We start from the raw sequence: 19919 nt of genomic DNA, 5'->3' as shown, positions 1-19919 counted from the left end.
CTTTTAGCTTTTCTTGTCCTGCTCAAGAAACCTTTACCTCAAGACATTTTCCTGCATCCTCTTTCCACAGCTTTGTGGCTCTGTTTAGATGTGTGAACCACATCTGTTTATTTTTGTGTGTGGAATGCTGGAGGCTGAGTGTTCTCCTCTGCTGTTTCTTCTCTGGCTCAGCACAGAGCAGGAGGGGGCACTTCTCAGCAAGCCTGACAACCTGAGTTTGAGTTTCAGATGCACATAGTAGAAGAAAGAACTGACTCCTGCAAATTGTCCTCTAATCTGCACATGTATTGTGACACATGCATGAGTATGTATACACATGCACACAAACACATACACAAACATATGTACACACATACTTTTTAAAAATTAGTGAATCTTAAAAAAGAAAAGAAAGTTTTGGAGATCTATTACACAATGTGGACACACTATTGCTAGTCTGTACACTTAAAATGGTTATTAAGTTGGTAAATTTCATGATCTGTTTATTAGCAACTAAAAAGCTTTTAAAACTTTACAAAAATCCTATTATAAACTCTAAAACAACAAGAAAGTATTCTGAGGTTTTTTTTTTTTTGGTTTTTTTTTTGTTTGTTTTTTGTTTTAATCTAGCAGATTGGCAAAACTCCAAAAGTCTGATAATACACTTGGCAGGGATATGGGAACCAATGTCTTTATATATTGCTAGGAGGCCACAAACTGTACCGTCTTCCTGGAGGCCAGTCCGGCAGCCTACGGCATCTTTTGACAATGCATCGAAACACAAGAACTTCACTGCTGTTTGTGACAGGAAGACACTAGAAACAACCAAATACCCACCTCCATGAGGGTCAAAACATACACTGTAATAAACACTGTTTTAAAATGGAAATGTTCCCTAAGTATTATTAGCAAGACAAATTCAACATGGATTAAAAGTTCAGAAAAGAATGCACGTGTTTTGTGGAGAAAGGAAGCAAATAAGAGTCTATATGTACTTTCACATTTCCTTGCGTGTCCAGAAGAATTCATGGAATACACGGGAAAACAACAGCAAAGGCTTAGGGGCTCTAACGAGAATCCGAGCACCACAGACAAGAACCGGCTGGGGCGAGAAGACTTTTCAGCATGTACCTTTTAATGTGCTGGTCTTAGAATCATGTGACTCTACTGTTATTAAAAATGAATGTTTAGAATAAATTTTAATGATACCAGGTGACATTCATATGACTATTTCCCAGGTGTCTATTCTGACAAGCAGCACTGCTCTGGGCACTGGTGATTCAGCACTGAACGAGATAAAGTTCTCCTAAAATTCACATCCTACAGACAAAGACCAAATATACACATATGTACATATAGACACACATATGCACACTTCTTTGTATTTATAAAATAATGTCCCACTGGACATTGAAAAGAAACAAACAGCAAATCAAAGCAAAGGGAAAGGACTGGTGTAGGGGTAGGAGTCAGGCAGCCCCTGCGGGTACTCCAGGATGCTGTTAGGAAGAGGCTGCTCTGAGGAGGTGGGGGGAGAGAAAGAGAGAAGGCCTGGGAAGAATGCTCTCCAGACAGCAAAGGCCCTAAGGCTCAAGCTTGATGTGTGTCCAAGAAACAGCAAAAACATGTCTGTAGCGGGGCAAACTGAGGATGGGGTGGTGGGACTGGCGCAGCACGCCAGGGAGCCAGACTGCGCACAGCAGGCTTGTAGCAGCTGTGCTTGTAGAGTGCGGCCATGGCGTGGTTGTGAGGCGACTCATTGGAGCATTTGAAAATTTTCAAAGGAGCTTGGCTTTTTAAAATTACCAAAGGGTTCTGGTGGCTTCGGCCTTCCAGGTGGCTAAAGGACTGAAACATTTCTAACGCAGTCGGCAAACAGCTGCTTCCCTGGTGACTGAGTCACCTCTCATTCTGGCTTCTTTCCAAAGACTTCTACTCCCTCCCTAGTCTTGCTTCATGAACCAACAACTAACCAAATAACTTCACCCAAGAAACTTTATTGCCTCAAGGAAGTTAACAGGCCAGGGATCTAGAATTACTGAGCTTCGACAGTGTAAAGGGCGAACAGAGTTGTTGCTTCATTACAGTCCTGGGGGCCTTAGAACAATGTGTCCTGAGCTCTCATCCCACCAGTCCCACAGTCTGGTTCCCACCCAGCCCACAGCAGTAAGAGGCAGGCTTGGAAAGAATCCATCCCGAAGGTCTGAGATGAAGACAGGGAAAACCCACTGAACTTCTACATAAACAATCTCAACATTCATCAATGGCTGGCAGGATTACCTGCTAAGAGCTAGCCTTTAGCTCATATATTCACTATATCAGACTTTATGTCCATATTCAAAATCATATAATTGTCACACATCTGTTATTTTTTAATCCATTGTTGTGAAAGGAAAACGGAAAATACCAACCCTTACAACACCAAATGCAGCCTTAATAACATCCTTGTAGCAACACTTGAGAAGTCAATGTGTTTATCTAACAATGTGCAGTTCCCAGAATCCTAATCTCAAAACAAGGGCAGTAGAAGCACCTTAATTTCATATATGAGGCATATTTTATATATTATGACTGGGATTTCTACTTGACAAATCATTACAGAAGTCAAAACCTTAAATTACTTCTCTCAAGTCACACTAAGTTTCTTAGGACACTTGCGATTTCTAGCCACTTCATTCTGCTTCTCCTGAATCTAGGTTTTCAACCTTTTGTTTTATTCTAAGCAGTATTTTCTCATTCATTTCATTTCTTTGACTAAAAAGATCTCAACTTCAGCCACCCCCAGAGTGATAACTTCTAACACATGCCTTAAAGCAACTGCAAGGAATACAGAGTGAAATCTAAGCATGATTTGCACATGTTCAATCTCCAGGTTCTAGGTATAAAATCCAGGTTCTAGGTTCCCATTTGTTTTCAACTGTAAACACTTCCACTCAACCTAGACATAAGACACTCGACATAAGAATCATTCTATACCATCAGGATCAGCCTGAGTAGAATTCCTGCTTCAGATTTTCATAGTTTCTCTTTTCATTTTAAAGAGCAAAACTATTTGTAAAATGCTGAAACGCCCTAAGCAGTTCTAGTATAGAAGCCACAAAGCCATGTAGAACTTGATTTAATCTTATGAAAATTATTCTTGCGATTTTCCTACATAAAAATGCCATCAAAGTTTGAAAAAACAAAAGCTACTTACGGCATGCTGAAGCCTGGCAGGCAGCGTGAAACTACCGGCAGCCAGCTATTCCCTCTGGTTAAACTTTGTCCCCTGCCTGGCTGTTTCTGGATCAAGTTCACACCAGATACATGTTTGCAGTGGCCTCGGAAGCTACCGCCCTAAAAGCCAGGTAGGATGCCTTGTTCCTTTAACTCCTGAGGATCAGCAACGTCCCAAAGGTCAAGTTCAATGTGTGTAACGAGACGAATGTAATGAAGTCTAGGGAAAGCTCGGAAACTCATTATTCCTGATGGCCGGGCTTGGGTTTCTGACAAATTTCTTTTCCATGTGTTCCAGGGTGGGAGGAGGACAGTCCCCGGTGCTTCACGGATCTTGATTCTTATTTCAATAAAAGCTTCTCCTCCTTCTTGGGGCATATACATTGTGCAATCACAGCAGAAAGAGGCCTGAAGCTTGCTTCTCTGCCTGGAGTCTATCAGTTTCTTCCACCCACCTTTTTTTCTAGTGCAATAATTCAGGATTGCTTATAGACTTAGTAGTGCTTTTCTGACACACAAGCCATCTGTTTTTGTAATCTGATGCTGCCTCCTTTGCCTGCAGGCTTTGCCTCTTGAATGACTGTGTTTCCAGTTCTCACCGGAGAGCCTGTGCAGTAGCAGCCATCTCTTATGAACTCCATGCACTAACTACTCTGGGAACATTATCTTATTGTCCTCCAGGACGTACATTTTGGAACCATCTTCAACTTTTCTTAATCTGGTGCTCTGTATATAACTTGACTTCCTCACATCCCACTGATTCTCTGCAATGAGCAAAATGACATGTCCCCATTATCAGAACCTGTAAAGATAATTTTACTCAAGGGACTTTGTACGTATGATTGAGTTTAAGAATCTTGAAATGACATTATTCACATGGGTCCAATCAAATCAAAAGTCTCTGTTATGATTTGTGAACCCTTCCCAGCAGGGATTAGAAAGAGTCACTATGAGGACTCCAGTAGCTCCTGCAGGCTCTAAGATAGAGAAGCTGCACGGTCTAAGCGATGCTGGAGGACTTAGAAGCAAAGAAACAGACTGGCCTTCAGAACCTCCAGGAAGGATGGAAGCCCTGAAAAGACTTGTTTTTAAGTATAGTGACAGCCACATTAGACCCTAATCTATAATATTAATTTAATTTTTAAATTATGTGTATCTGTGGGGAGGCATACACATGTACAAGCAGGTGCCCACGGAAGCCAGAGGCATCAGATGCCCTAGAACTGCAGTGATGGGGTTGTGAGCCACCGGCACAGGAGCTAGCCAGCAAACTGCAGCAGGTTCTCTTAATCACTGGGCCATCTTTCCAGCTTCCTAACTTGTAGTCATTTAAACCATATATTTGTGATAACTTTTGTAGGGTGAAAAAAATATTATAGGTAATTTAATTTCAAAATGTTCCCTTTAAGGTATAACACTAAAGGCTGAATAGAATATTCTAAGAGGTCTGACAAAGAAAAAGATATCAAAAATATAGAGATATAAAAAAGATACCCTTGCTTTTGTCTAGTGTCTTGATTTTTAATATATTATATTCAATTTAGGAAATCCCAAGTTTTTATCACATAAACTGACATCAGGTACCTGACTCTACTCTCCTTTTATTTATTTTTTTTCTTTTCCTGTGCTGGCACCATACATACAAGCTGCCTGCCTGTGAACTCTTGTATAGCTACAATTGAGAAAAGAAATAGGGATGGTTTCAAATATGTGAAGACAGTGTGGTGGTCTGAATGTGAATGGCCCCCATGGGCTCACAGATTTGAATGCTTTGTTACCAGGAAGTGGCACTGCTGAAAAGGATTAGGAGGTGTGGCCTCATTGAAGGAAGAATGGCACTGGCAGTGGGCTCTGTAGTTTACAAAAGCCACGCCAGGCCTAGCAGCTCTCTATTCCTCTGGATCAGGACACGGAGCTCTCAGCTACTTCTCCAGCATGTGCCTGCCACATACCACCAAGCTTCCTGTGGTGATAATAGTGGACTAAAGTAAACTTCTGAAACTATAAGCCAGCCCCAGTCAAATGCTCTCTTTATAAGTGTTGCTGTGGTCATGGTGACTCTTCACATCAATATAACAGTAAGAAAAACAGACACTCAACTTCATTCAGCACAGGAGAAATAAAAAAAGAATGACATCACCTTAATATATATTTTAACTTTAATTTGGCAAAATTCAAATGTTGTCTAAGACAGTGCTGGTGAAGTCTGGGGAAATCATGGGAGCTAAACTGGTAGAGTCACTCTGAGAAAACAAGGAGACAAATGATGAACATATAGACCCTTTCATCAATCGAAAAACTAAAACCACATTTTCCCATGTAAACAAACACCGTGTACATGGCTATCCACCGCAGTGTTATTTGCAAAAGTGGAGAACGAGTCCTAAGGGCGCTGGTGAAGGCAGTTAGAGTGCAAGTATCAGTGGGATACGGAATGAAAAGTAAGGCAGTCTGGGGTAACTCATTGAGAATGAGCAAACTATGCTCATTTAAAATATACATGCAGAGAAGTGAATTTGAATACAGTTATGTGTATGCACATGCATGCACATGGGCATGGTTGAGTCAGGTTGTGTATGCCTGCACACACCTCTCAGGAAGGATATTTAAGAAAACAGAAACATCAGGCAGACTCTGCAGTAGCTGAGGCTTCAAATGTGGAAAACACATTTACATCCTTTTGTACTTTGGAACTTTTTACCAAAGCTGATGTTATCACTTTGAAAATATGCTAAATGAGTTCAAGGCTCTTCTCCACTTTTTCTTCTAACAAATTCAGTGTGTCTGATTTATCCATATAATACAGGATAATCGTACTACAATCCACTGACTTAAAGAAGCTAAATAACAAGGAGGATCCTCAGGAGGATGCTTAATATTCATTCAGAAGGGCAAATAGAATTGACACCAGAAGTGGTTGAAAGAGAGTGAATAAGATGGGAGCCTACCTTAAGTGTCCTCTGAAAGACTCCACCCAGCAGGGGAGGGAATCAGATGGTAAGTCTCACAGCCAAATTTTAGGCAGAGGAAAGGGAGTTATAGAAAATAGTGGGGGAATGGAAGTACCCAGAACAGACATGACCTCCATAAGAAGACTGAGTAAGCCCATGGGAGCCTTCGGAGACTGATGTACCAACAAAGGACCATGCATGAATAGGACCTGTAACCCCTGCTCACCTGTAGCCGATAGGCCGCTCAGTCTCCATGTGGGTTCCCTAGTAGAGGGAACAGGGGTTGTCTCTGAGATGGACTCTGTTGCCAGTTCTTTGACAATGCCCCCTGGAGATGGGGATATTGCCAGGCCACAGAGGAAGAGGATATAGGCAGTCCTACTCCTCCATTGCTAGTGGGAGTGCAAACTTGTACAACCACTTTGGAAATCAGTCTGATGCTTTCTCAAACAATTGAGAATAGTGCTACCTGAAGAGGCAGCTATACCACTCCTGGGCATATATCCAAAAGATGCTCCACTATACAACAAGAACATTTGCACAGCTATGTTCATACTTGCTTTATTCATGATAGCCAGAATGTGGAAACAACCTAGATGTCCCTCAACCAAGGAATGGACACAGAAATTGTGGTACATTTACACAATGGAATACTACTCAGCTGTTAAAAAAAAGGAAATCATGAAATTTCAAGGCAAATGGATGGAACATCCTGAGTGACATAAGCCAGAATCAGAAAGACACCCATGGAATATACACACTTATAAGTGGATATTAACCATATAATACAGGAAAACCTAATATGTGTATATCTTGTATTATGATTTTTGTGTTATTGATGACAGACATTCAGATTAATATTAGATATTACTATAAAATTGTGTTTCTGTGAACATTTTCAAAATGTATTTTTAAATTATATTTTTGGTGAATATATTTATTCATAGGTTCAAAAAAAAAAGAAAATATGCTAAATGCAACATGACACCCTAGACTATATTCTGAAATAGAAAAATAAAGCACTTGAAAAACTTTGCGAAAACACAAATGAAATCTATATTTCAGATAATAATCATGCCAGGATTACAAGCTCGAGCCTTTCACCCATCTTTAAATGGACATTTTTAACATTCTCAGGGCTGGGTAGGGAGCTTGGAGGAAGGAGTGATGACAATCAAAGAGGCAAGATGAAAAGCCATGGGAGCTATCTTGCCATGAGAAGATGAGGGCTTCTGGTAAAACAAAAGATCCTTGCAAATGTAGAGAAAAGTCAGACATATTAGCAACAAGAGATGAAAATCAGAAATGAGGGGTGATATTGACTTCAGGCTGGCGAGACAGCTATGCAGGTAAAGGCTGGCAACCTCAGTTTGGTACAGAATCCCATGAGGTAGAGGGAAAGAACTACCTCCTACAAACTGTCAGCCAAACTCCACACATACGCTGGTGGCACAAGTGCATCCCACCCTCTCCAATAAATCAATACATTAAAAAGCACTTAATTCATTAATTCAACAACTATCTGTTGGTGCCATTATGCTAAGCACTATGTACAGCACTGGGGACATGAGGATGACTTGGCAAACACAGTATATAGTAACTCCAAAACTATTTTGGCTAGAATATCCAAAAGGCATCTATCTAGACTTCCTGTAGGATAGGGGTGCAGACAAGGGGGCAGACCAACATAGGTGAGAAAACAGAGGGGGAGAAGTGGACACTGAGTCAAGGGACACAAGCAGCACATGGACAGGAGTGGTGGCAAAAAAAGCAGGGGGAAATGAGCAAAGAGCTTGGAAAAGCAGCAGAATTGTGTGAAAACACAAAGGACCAGTGAATGCATGGACCGAGAACAAACACTGAAAAGACCAGCAGACACTTGGTGTAAAAGAGGCCCTGGTGCGAAGGACACCCAAAGCCGATCCACTTCCTGTAAGGCAGAGCTGGAAGCCAAGAGACACCCCTGATGCAAAGGCCTTCCAGAATGGACACCAGCCTTATGTGGGGGGAAAATAAACTCAGAGAGAAGAACGCATAATTTACACATGGCTTTAAGTCAAGCCTTGAGACTGAAAGATTGGGGGGGGGGGGGTAGGGTCTGTACAGGAGGGATTTTTCCTATTCCCAGGACAACATGCTCACTTTCTATTCCCATCAGACGGTACTTGGAGTCAAACCTGAGACATTTTTCAGAGCAACCCTGTTGAAATATGTGACTGCTTTTAAAACTTGGGATACCTAGAATTTTAAAGATAACTATGAATTGTGGCTTTGCTTAGCAGATTTCAAGATATATATCATTTTCAAAGAAAAAAAAAAAAAACAAAGCCTTAGCCTGATCACACCTGCCACTATTTCTCTGCTTATATAACCACTCACTGTTTATCCTACACACCTGTGGCTGAGGTTTAGCCAAACACTTAGAAGGAAGTCAATGTCTAATCAATACTATCTGATGATGGCAAAGAGCTCGAGCTCACATACGCATGTAAGAGTATGATGTGTACATACCTGTGTGTGCCTGTGTGCCAGCTGCATGCTATGGATGTGCCCATCACTAGAACTGGAGACCAAGTAAAGCTGTCCTCATGCCACATGTGAGCTGAGGCCACACATACGGGAGTGGGGGAGAGAGGGAGGAATGTAAAAGAACTGCTTCTCCTGTACTTTAAGGCTAGCCAAGCTTTTTTTCTAGGCACTAAAAGAGACAATAAATCATGAAGGAGTAAGTTTCTAAGTTCCTTAAACTTATTTTTAATCAGAGTATATGAAAAACTGAGTTCCAGGTCTCTTTTTTATATTAAAGCAAACAATATAAAAGCAGCCACTTAAAACCAGATGGGTTAATGTTTACACAGAGGCAGCTTTTCCCAATTGTGTTTTCCTTTAAAGTCTGAATGGTTGACTGACCTTGCTGGAATTCCCCTGTCAGCTGGGAGTATCTATTGGACTTTCAAACAGAAACTACTTTCACATGACACATTCGAACAGTATGCCAAGCAGTACCTGTGCCTGCACCTTGAACCTGGTAGTTAAGACTACAGATAAAATTAATAAATGAAATGTTCCTTCTCTCTTAGGTCACTTAGAAAGTATCGAATTTCATTGTATTGAAATTATATATGTATAGGGTCAATACACTCACAAGCTAAGGCTTCCACCTATCACCAACAGGCCTGTTTTCAAGTTTATCAAATACAAAATACACCATGCTGAAGTGAAAAATTTGAATCCCTATCTGATTCCTATTACTTCGGTGTAACCTGGATGATGTGAAGCCTTTACTATTTTTATTTGAGAATTTCTAAAACATCTATCTTTGTAGAAAAGGCATTTGGAAACTTCTTGGGGGTGGTCATGGAACCTGTTTGCCGTTTGAGTCAATTATATGGTAAAAATCAACAGAGAAGGTGCAGAGGCCAACAACCTCCTACCCACCAGCTAGCCACACCTCTAGTTCCACCCCTGGTGTTTTGCCTCTCATTTTCAGAAAACGCTGCCCAGAAACCTACTTTTCTTTCAAACTCTGTTTGCAGGGTTAAAAAAAAAAAAAAAAAAAAAAGGAACATTTCTACAGAATTTTTTTATTAGTGGTTCAGAAGCTGAGATGAAAGCACACAGGAGCTGGGAAAGCCCAGCACAGTGGAACAGCGAGCCTAGGGAGAACTCGTTCTAGACTATCTCAATAATGGCTGACATCTTCTATTACACGGGTCATAAATTTTATAATTGGTTTTTAATTTTGCTAAGTTTTTAAAACAGGCTAGAGAGATGGCTCAACCTTAAAAATAATTTTAATTTAAATATATTTATTTTTAAAACTTATTTTATGTGTATGAGTATTTTGCTTGCATGAATTGTGGTGGTTTGAGTGAAAAGGACCCCCATGGGCTCATAAAAAGTGGCACTATTAGATGTTAGCATGGCCTTGTTGGAGGAAGGGTGTCGCTGTGTGGGCTCTGAGGTTTCAAATGTTCAAGCCAGGCCCAGCGCCAGTCTCTTCCTGATTCCTTTGAATCCAGATGTAGAAATCTCAGCTACTTCTCCAGCTCCATGTCTACCTGCATGCCATGGTGACATGAACTAAACCTCTGAGCTGTAAGCCAACCCCCAATTGAATTTCCCTTTGTAAGAATTGCTGGGGTCGTGGTATCTCTTTGAAACAATAGAAATCCTAAGACATGTATATATGTGCAAACTTGGTGCCGGTGCAGCCAAAAGCCAGGCATCAGATCCCCAGGAACTGGAGTTAAGAATGATTGTGGGTCCCATGTGGGTCCCATGTGGGTCCTGGGAACCAAACGTAGGGTGTCTGCAAGAGCAGCAAGTACTCTTAAACCACTTAGCCAACACTCTGGCCCACTGTAATTGTTTTTGAGGCAGGGTCTCACAGTCTAAGCTGGCCTTCCACCCCTTCTGGAGGTGGGAATGCCCTCGACTCCGAGTCCTCCAGTCTCTGGCTCCTGAGTGTACTTCATCCCGCTGGATGTGGTGGAGTCACACCTGCTGGACAGCTACTCTACCAACTGAATTCCATCTCCTTCCCTGCTGTAAGTTCTCACAGGGAAATTTTGGGAATGTTAGCATGTTAAACAGGCTGCTGTTTAGGGCCTAAGCTTCTCTCCTGGGACCTAATACACAAGGCTGAAAGTCGAAATGGAGTTAAGCAAGCTAAAGTTCAACCCAGCAAAGTTGAAACTGAGCCATTTCTCTGACTTTCTGAAGAATCAGGATCTGAGATAAGAGCCAAACTACCCAAGTCGGTCACTTATAACTAGCAGGATTATAGTTTCCTCCACATCAGTCCCTACACCCCCTGGGTAAAAAGTAATCCTGATACAAATCAGTGATTTTACTGTTCTTCCATCTCCTGCCCCATCTTTCAAAGAAATCAACCTTGTCGCTACCTTCCGCCCCCCACCTTGAGACAGAGTTCCTCTGTGTAGCCCTGGCTGTCCTGGAACTCTCTCTATAGACCAGACTGGCCTTAAACTCACAGAGATCTGCTTGCCTGCCTCTGCCTCTTGAATGCTGGGATTAAAAGTGTGCACCACCAATACCCAGCTACCCTATGGCTACTTTCTTCAAGCCCTTTTCTGTCTCCAAAACTTTGTGCTCAGGTACTCAGAACACATTCTATTTTATGGAATGAAATGTCCAGACTTTGCATTGTTGTGACTATGTACTCTCCAAGCATGAAGTCACACTAACTGCAGGGCTTACTTGAAGGCCAGCTGTCTTTCTGGCCAGGTCCCGTGTCTTCTGCTCCTTCTGCTTCTAGTTTACTGAAGAACACTGAATGGGATACGAACTTCACAAGCACATGGAACTCTGATCTTCCTAACAAATGTAAGATTTAAAAAGTAACAGCTGGGACAGAGATTTAAAAAAGGGGGGGCAGGGAGAAATCAAATCATTTTCTCTGATTTCTCACCTCCACTTCTACTCCTCTATTCTCAATTACTTAGCAAAATAAAAATAAAATTTGAAACATAAAATTTATAATTCGTTCCTAAAATCCTTGACCTCTTCAGTTGGCAAACATTTTGTATGTTAATGAGCTAGCCACGGGCTGGTAACCTAGGAAACTCAATGGGAGCCCTTCACTACAAAGACAAGCAAAATTAGACACTGGGAGGACACAGGGGCTTACAGTTACATAAAGCAACACGGCAATCAATCATAGCTGGGTAGTGAAGGACCATAAATCAAAGGTACATTGGGACAGCCCATGGAAATTCCTGGAGAACAGACGTTCTTGCTTTCCCCATGTGCCCTTGCTCTGTTTCCATCTTTACCTGCTAGTTCCTTTATAGTCACCCACACACGTGTCCCAGGCTCTGAGTGATTTAGCCAGTCGACTGAATCAGAAGAGAAATTGGTGGCAACAGCAACTTGCTCAGTTGAGCAACCTGGAGCCGGCAGTTGCATGTGAAGTATAAGAGGTTAGTCTCTGTGAGCTAAAAGCTCAGCCCCAAGCCCAAATCTAAACACAGGCAACTTTCACACAGGTGTGAAAAACATTTTATTTCCCCCGACACAGGCCCCCTCCCTGGGCCAGCCCAGCTATGCTCAGCTGAGACTCATACGCAGCTCAGAGCGTAATGCACATCTGAAGGCTCACCCATCTGTTGGGACTATTTGGATGGCATAGCCACAGCCAGCATGCACCTGACACATTCCTGACAGTGTACATGCATGGCAGGCCCATGTGACGGGAAGTGTGAAATAGTTTCCTCCTTGTGGAGCAGGGAAAAGAGGAAAGTATGTCGAGGGGGTTTGGGGGTTTGAGTGACTGTTTCTATCAAGCCTGGCTTGGAAGTGCCAACAGAATCTGGGAGTTTTGAATGTCTGGAAAGTGCTAAGCACAGAGTACCAAAGGGCCTGCAGTACCAAGACAGATGCAGGAGGGACAAGAAGCCCTTACAAGTTCCTGAAAAGAAAGTTCTCCAACTGGGAAATTACATGCATGCACAGTCCAGAGAACACACATGCATAAAAGGCTTGAGAGGTTCCAAACCTATCTAGGCTGACAAGGTAAAGGTTCTTCCTGTACAAAGCTAGTCCGTAGAATGGCTGGGAAAGGAGCCTGTTACTCTCTTCTCTTGGTATGTCTCATGGGAAACAAATACAGGAGGAAATGTCATAGGAACCACAGAAATCAAACCTAGCCAGGCATGGCAGCTCCTTTCTGTAAACTCAACATGTGGGCAGTCTGATGCAGGAGGACTGCCATAAGTATGAAGCCAGCCTGGGCTACAGAGTACAATCTTGTGGAAAATGAAACTAATAAAATAAATTACCCAGAGATCCATAAAAGTTGAAGAAGTCAGAGAAAGAATGAAAGAAACTGCATTAAAGAAATGCAAGGCACTACAAGAAACAACACAGTTAGCCAATGAAATCATAGAGGTGATGCAGGAACAAGATGAGAATACAAACAAAGTGACAGAAATTACTTAAAACAACCAAGCAAAAATACACAAGCGGAGAACACAGAAACTGAGTTGAAAAATTCAACATTTTTTTCAACATCACATTTGATCAAATCACTCAGCAAACTTGAGAACAGACCATTTAAGATCATGAAGTAGAAGAGACAGAAAGAAAATGACTTCAGAAAAGTGACACTTAAAGGACTGAGATGCCATCAAAGTGGCCAAACACACACACTTACAAGAGTCACAAGTTAAATACAAAAACCTTATGTCAAGAGAAAAGTCAATATGTCACATACACAACAGGTCCTAAATACTGTCAGTGGCTTTCTCTAAAGAAGTACAATAGATAAGAGGCACTGGAAAGATAAATTCAAAAATTTATAAGATATACCACCCAAAACCTCCTTATAGGAATGAAAAAACAAACAAACAAACAAAAAACCTTCCTAGATAAAACCTATATAAGATGAAACTGTTGAGGTTGGTCTGGTGCTATGTATTCAAATGCTAAATACTGGCCACCAAGAGCTGGTTGCTATTCAGACAAACCACATTCTCACATACACTAAATGGATATTGGGTAAACCTTGCTTCCCAATTTAAAGTTGATTGGTTAATAAAAGTAGCTAGAAGCCTCTAACTAGGCAGAAGAGAAGTAGGTGGAACTTAGGTTCCTGGGCTTGGGATGAGATGGGGATCAGGAGGTGTAAGAGAAGAGCAGAAGAGGAAGCCAGAGAGACAGAAGTTGCCATGGGGCAGTAAAGACCATGAGCAGGTGGTCATGAGGGCTTGCTTGCCTGATGCAACAGAAGCAGCCCAGGCAGGAACCATTATGGGAAATTACTTGGGGTATATAGCTGGGAAAAAGCAAAACAACTTAGAGGGTTGATATCTGCCCAGTTATGGTGCTTTGAAGCTGTTTTAATAAATTGCTAGGTGTCTGTCTCGATTATTTGGGAACTAGCTGGGGTAGAGAAGCCTTTTGGAGTTGAATATTCCCGACTCCAGAAAGCAGGTACAAAAGAGGAAGCAAGCGACTCAGGGAGAAGATATCATGCTGGAGACATGAAGGGAGTCCCTCCAGCATCGCACGAAGTGACAGCACGGCTTTCTCCCAGTAGGACACTAGGTTGAAGAGGCAAAGGAAGAAGCATTAGTTGGCAACAATGAGGGAGGAGGATTGACTCTGATGCATTCAGAGTGGAGGCAGCAGGTCTTGCTAAAGCATCAGATTGTAGAGGACTAGGGCATATGGGATTCTGTTAGCGGGTTGGGAAAACTGAAGAACATTTTGATAGGAGCAAAAATTAGGAGTTCAAATTTGAATGTGTTCAAAGTTTGAGATGCATATTAGACAAGGTAGAGAATCTACCTCATCAGCCACTGTCCTTCCCTGGAAATGTCCTTTAGTTAGCGTTCAGTACATCTTACCTTTGGGTTCTCCTCTGACTGTTCATCCTAGTGTTTCTGTGTAGCTGAATGCACAAGCTTAGAGTGTAGAGGAGAGGTACAGACTGGAGACAAAACAAGGAAAGTCAGAATTATAGAGCCAGTAAAGCAGATGAAATCATCAAGGGAAAGGATTATAGATTTTTAAGAGATGGAGACAGAGAAAGGCAAAGGGAGAACAAGTACACACAGGATTGAGTTCTAGGGCACTCCAGCATACAGGGGTCAAGAAATTAAGAAGGAAGCAACAAACACTAAGAATGAATAGTAAGAGGAGAACCCAAAAGTAAGACATCCCAAAGGCCAACTAAAGGTTGTTTCCGGGGAAGGGTAATGGTTGACAAGGTCAGTTCTATACACTTTACTGAGTGGTCACAGACCCAATTTAGCACAGATTTATCAAACCTGAAATAACTTTAATATTTTAGGAGCTCTTCTCATGAAGAATAGATATTGGGCAAAAAATATTATCTGGTTTTAGAGTATATCAAATACTTCTGTCAGCTGTCATATAAATATATACATACATTTAAGATCTTTTATCTACAACAGTTTAACATGTATTTATTTTGTATGTGTGACCATGCCACAGAATGCACCTAGGAGTCAGATGTCAGTTTGCAGGAGTAGGTGCTCTTCCTGTGTGGGTCCCAGGGATCAACAAGGACCTTTACCTGCTGACCCATTTCAAAGGCTCTTTTTTATTATTAAAGCTTTTCTTTCTTTTTTTTTTTTTTTTTTTTTTTTTCCGATACAGGGTTTCTCTGTGTAGCCTTGGTTGTCCTGGACTCACTTTGTAGATCACACTGGCAGATCAAACTCACAGAGATCCACCTGCCTCTGCCTCCCAGAGTGCTGGGATTACAGGCGTGTGCCACTGCACCTGCCTTATTCCAAAAGCTCTTACTCTAGAACATTTCTTAAAATATTAGTCTAAAGGTTATTAATAGATTGTAAGATAAAAAGAAAGTTTTAGCTATACTTATTTGGAGAAAGCTAATATATATCGTAATTTTCCCAAAAAAAGAAAAAAGAATGCAATGTTATAAAGTTACATCATCACAGAGCCCTTCTAGGTTAGCATCCTTTCTTTCTGCTGGGTATTCTGAGTTAACATCATTTGGAAGACACTGAGTTAAAATTTGTCCTTACTATATGTCAAAACTTATGTCAGCAAAGCCAGTGCGGGGTATTTTCTTTCTGCTACTTCAACAGTTTTACTGAAATGAGATCTGCTTCTACATTACTTATGCTAGAATGCATGATATTCTTTGTTATTTTTAAACTGAAGCATCTGCCTGTCCTCAGGCTTTATTAGTAACCAAACGAAAATACTGCCTCTCTTCAAAACTGAATAGAAAGCTGTCAAATAGTAGGATGTCTCAACCAAGACTTTTAAAAAGGAGTTTCATACACACAACATATCATGTTGTTAATGCTTTTACCCAAGTTTCCCTATATGAGCTGCTCATTTTAGTGATTAAAAAATTTTGTGATATTCACGTTTTAGCTCTTATATCTTTTCCTTGAAATGTAGGGCATACCTTTGTATTCTGGACATTCCCATATTTCTTCTCTCATTACTCTAGGAGACCCCTGGTTCCTATTTCAATTATGAAAAATTATACAGCATAGAAAACCTTGGCTTCAAAGGGTACCATTTATCTTCATATCAAAGACAGGAAAGTGCAAGGTGAAAAAGAAAACCCCACAATACATTGTACTATTAATTACTCAGCTAAATAGTATTGCCTTTTTCCTCAAAACATCAGCTTTGTTAAGGAAGTATGGTCTACAGTCCATTTCTTTGTCCCTCACTATCTCTGCCTGTGGCTCCCACCATTATCGCATTCAGTTTAAAATGGCAAAAAGGACAAGAGCATTAGGAAAGTACTTACCATAAACAGAAAGGCCTGCACGGCAAGCTCTAAATTTGATTACTATATTCGTGACACAGTTCTGGAAACCTAATTCACCTCCTTTCTCTTCTCCTCCTCAGTTCAGTTACCAACATGTAAAAGCCTACACAATGTTGCCAATTACCCTCCTCAAAAAGCAGGCAGGCACAGCTCCTGGACTCTCACCTTCCTCATGGCTGCAACAGAAGGAGCTGGAGTGGTCCATGTGCTTGTTAATACCTTTGGCAAATGACTTTCCAAAACATCCAGTCACCCAGTTTGCATCAACTCCAGAAATGTTTAGACATAACAGCAGCAGCAGCTGCTAGTTCTGGTATCCGCCAGCTCTCAGATGCAGCAAGCTGTGATGATGAACAGACCCGCAGAGATTTAACACAGGAAAGTTTTTCCAGAAGAGCAATTTCAAACTTCCGTCTAGGCAAGTAGGTTTTCAGGGTTCTGGACTCAAATATCTGTGACCTGTCCCATGTACCAGTAAGGTCATACCTGAGGAAGACAACTTTCAACGACTCCAGTGTAGGACCTGACTGCTGACACTGTGTAGGACCTTCTGCATATAAGCATTATCCAGTTTAAAAATTACACTCTTTGTTTTGTTCTCTGTATATGTCTTCCCAACACTGTCTACAGCTACTTCGAGTATTTTTTTTTTTTAAGAATAAAGCAGAATATGAATTTTAACTCATTCTTCACAGTAATTTTCTAAAACAAGAACTTTAGTTTTGGGCACAGATCTATACATACCTATTAGTACAGGTTAAATTCACCTGTTTAATAAACATGTTCTAGTGTCTCATGTGTTCCTGTTTAGTCCTGGGAAAAATACTAGTGAAGAGGATGTCAATCTGAGATGAATACATACAGAAGAGAGCAGAGAACTGGAATGGAGATGTTATGCAATTAAAATATGATGGTTGGAAAAAGCCCCACTCAATGACCCCAAGTACATGAAGATGAGTAATTAATTCACATTGGCATTGAAGACGAGCATTCACAAGCAAGGAATCTCAAATACAGAGGCCCTAAAGCTTCAGAAGAAAGTTCTGGCATTTCTAGAGAAGAGTGTGCCTGGGCCGGTGTCCTACTTACTTGTCCTGCTGCTGTGATGAAGAACCTAATAAAAACAACCCAAGAAAAGAGGAACTTATTATGGCTCACAGTTCCAGAGTGCAGTCCACCGTGCCAAGGTAGGCAAGACATATCGGGTGCTCACTCGCAGCTCATCACACTGTGTCAGTCAGGAAGAACAAGGCGATGAATGCTGGTGCTCTGCCTGTTTTCTTCTTTCAGAAGTCCAGGATGCAAGCCTATGGAATGGAGCCGCCCATCATCGCATGGGTCCTTCTACCTCAGATAACCTCAACAAGATGACCCCTGACAGGTGTGTCCAGAGGTTTGTTTCCTAGGAGGTTCTAGACACTATCAAGTTGATAATCAACATCAACATGAACCACACTCCATCCTTTGCAACTTGACACCCAAACACATCAATGTGAAGCCATGGACCTTTCATCCCTTCTTTCCAGAATTTTATGAGCATCTGTTTAAATTTTTATTAAATTTCCTTATTTACTTATTATACACACACACACACACACACACACACACACACACACACAAGTTGCAGGAATCAGTTCTCTCCTTCCACACTTTGGTCTTAGGGATCAAACTCAGGTCAAAAGAGAAGGCAATACTTTCTGAGTATTTTCCTTCCAGCCCACATGACCATCTTATAGTGCAAAAATATGTTCAGTACAACCCTGAAAGTCCCACAGTCTTTAATAATTCCAATACTGTTCAAAAATCCAAAGTCTTATTTGAGATTTGAGGCAATCTCTTGACTTGAGTGCCTAGAAAATAAAAAGCAAGTTACATAGTTCCAACACAAAATGACATGAGTAACCATTCCTCCTCTGAAAGGGAGGAGTGGAGTCACAGCAAGGAGTAATCATGCCAAAAGCAAGACTAAAACCCAACAGAGAACACTCAGCTTGCAGCACCACGGCTGGCATTCAGGGCTTGTGATGTGATCTTCCAGGCTCCAAAGGGATTAGGCAGCTCCATCCTTCCAGGCATGCTGCCCTAGACACACACAACTTTTTGAGTCAGCTTCCCTCCATGAGTGCAGCTGTCCTTGCCGGATGGCCCACAGTTCTGACATCAACATTATAGCTAAAGACTTCACAGTCATGGCTTCATGCAGTGGCCCCTCAGGCCTCTTGCGGGGATTCTGACCTTATCACACTGCCTGGCCCCAGCTGCTGTCTTAAGGTGTGGAACAAAAATCCACAACCTCCTCAATCTTACATCTTCCACTGATTTCAAAACTAGTACCAGGTGGACAACAATGCCAGGTTCTGCTAGCTCAAGACATAACTGGCTCCCTCAACCACAGCTACAGCAGCTTCTGAGTGCTGACCTCAAGGAACTCTTCAAAGCAAATGCTTCCGAGGAATCAAGAACCCATTCAGTTTAGGCTTTCCTCCTTTGACTGTGTGTGTATCCTGATCAAATGGAGAATCTGACGAGATTTTGCTTTCAGGGCCTTTCCTACTGTCCAGTGCAACACAGGTTTCTCTTCAATGATCTGGTTAACAATTACAGCTGCTTTCCCAGCACCAGCCTGATTGCTTTCCTGTCTTCAGATTTTTTTTTCTCTGCCAAACAAATTAGTCTACTCCCTTTAAATTCTACTTGACTTGGTGCATGGAGGTGTTACACCTTTAATCCCAGCACTTGGGAGGTAGTAGCTAGTGGATATCTGAGTTCGAGGCCAGCCTGGGCTCTGTTACACAGAGAAACCCTGTCTCAAAAACAAAACAAAACAAAACAAATACAAACAAGCAAACAAACAAAAATTCTACTTGACTTAAATTAGCCCCCTCCCACTTCATAACTGAGTCCTTGTTCTCCTCTGAAGCCATGACTTCATTTCTCTTATCATTTCCAGCAGCATTAAATTCTGCTTACAATAGTCAAGGGTTTTTCTTGCCAAAGTTCTAAACTCTTCCACATTCTTCCCACAAACTAGTATCAAGGGCCTTTGAGCAACGTGTTCAAGTTAATCCCAAAGGCCCCACTTCTTGGGATCAATTTTCTCAGTTACTATATCTGCTGCTGTGATGAAGACCCTGATAAAAGCAACTTAAGGAAGGAGGTATTTTGGCTCACAGTTCAAGAGTGCAGTCCATTGTGCCAAGGTAGTCAAGGCATCAGAAGCTTGAGAGCAGCTGGTCACTGTGTCCACAGTCAGGAAGAACAGGATGATGAATGTTGACTCTTTGCTTTCTTTTCATGAAGTCCAGCATGCAAGCCTAGGGAATAAAGCTGCCCCTAGGGTGGGTTCTCCCAGCTCAGATAACCTCATCAAGATGACCCCTGACAGGTGTGCCCAGAGGCTTCTTTCCTAGGACGTCTAGATGCTATCAAGTTGACAATCTACACTGGCCATCTCAAGTTGTCTG

At 41.6% G+C, this 19919-nt stretch overlaps 1 protein-coding gene across 5 annotated transcripts in view; it reads right to left on the bottom strand.

Annotated features, from left to right (window-relative positions):
• The window catches only part of Map3k13 (mitogen-activated protein kinase kinase kinase 13), a 147659-nt gene that overhangs the window by 116949 nt on the left and 10791 nt on the right, over nt 1-19919 (bottom strand). For 2 of the 5 annotated variants that reach the window (XM_060370128.1, XM_060370134.1), the window contains exons 3-4: nt 16621-17762; nt 3176-3959 (exon numbers count right to left, since the gene is read on the bottom strand). The exons of 1 other annotated variant lie outside the window; for it this stretch is intronic. The gene's annotated coding sequence lies outside the window, so the exon portion shown is untranslated. Of the gene's footprint in view, nt 1-3175; nt 3960-16620; nt 17763-19626; nt 19770-19919 lie in introns of all 5 variants that reach the window. 2 more of the 5 variants (XM_060370131.1, XM_060370130.1) reach the window with 2 other exon arrangements.

Source organism: Meriones unguiculatus, chromosome 17 (assembly GCF_030254825.1).
Source record: "Meriones unguiculatus strain TT.TT164.6M chromosome 17, Bangor_MerUng_6.1, whole genome shotgun sequence".
Taxonomy (NCBI): Eukaryota; Metazoa; Chordata; class Mammalia; order Rodentia; family Muridae; genus Meriones; species Meriones unguiculatus.
This window is presented reverse-complemented; position numbering and strand designations above follow the sequence as displayed.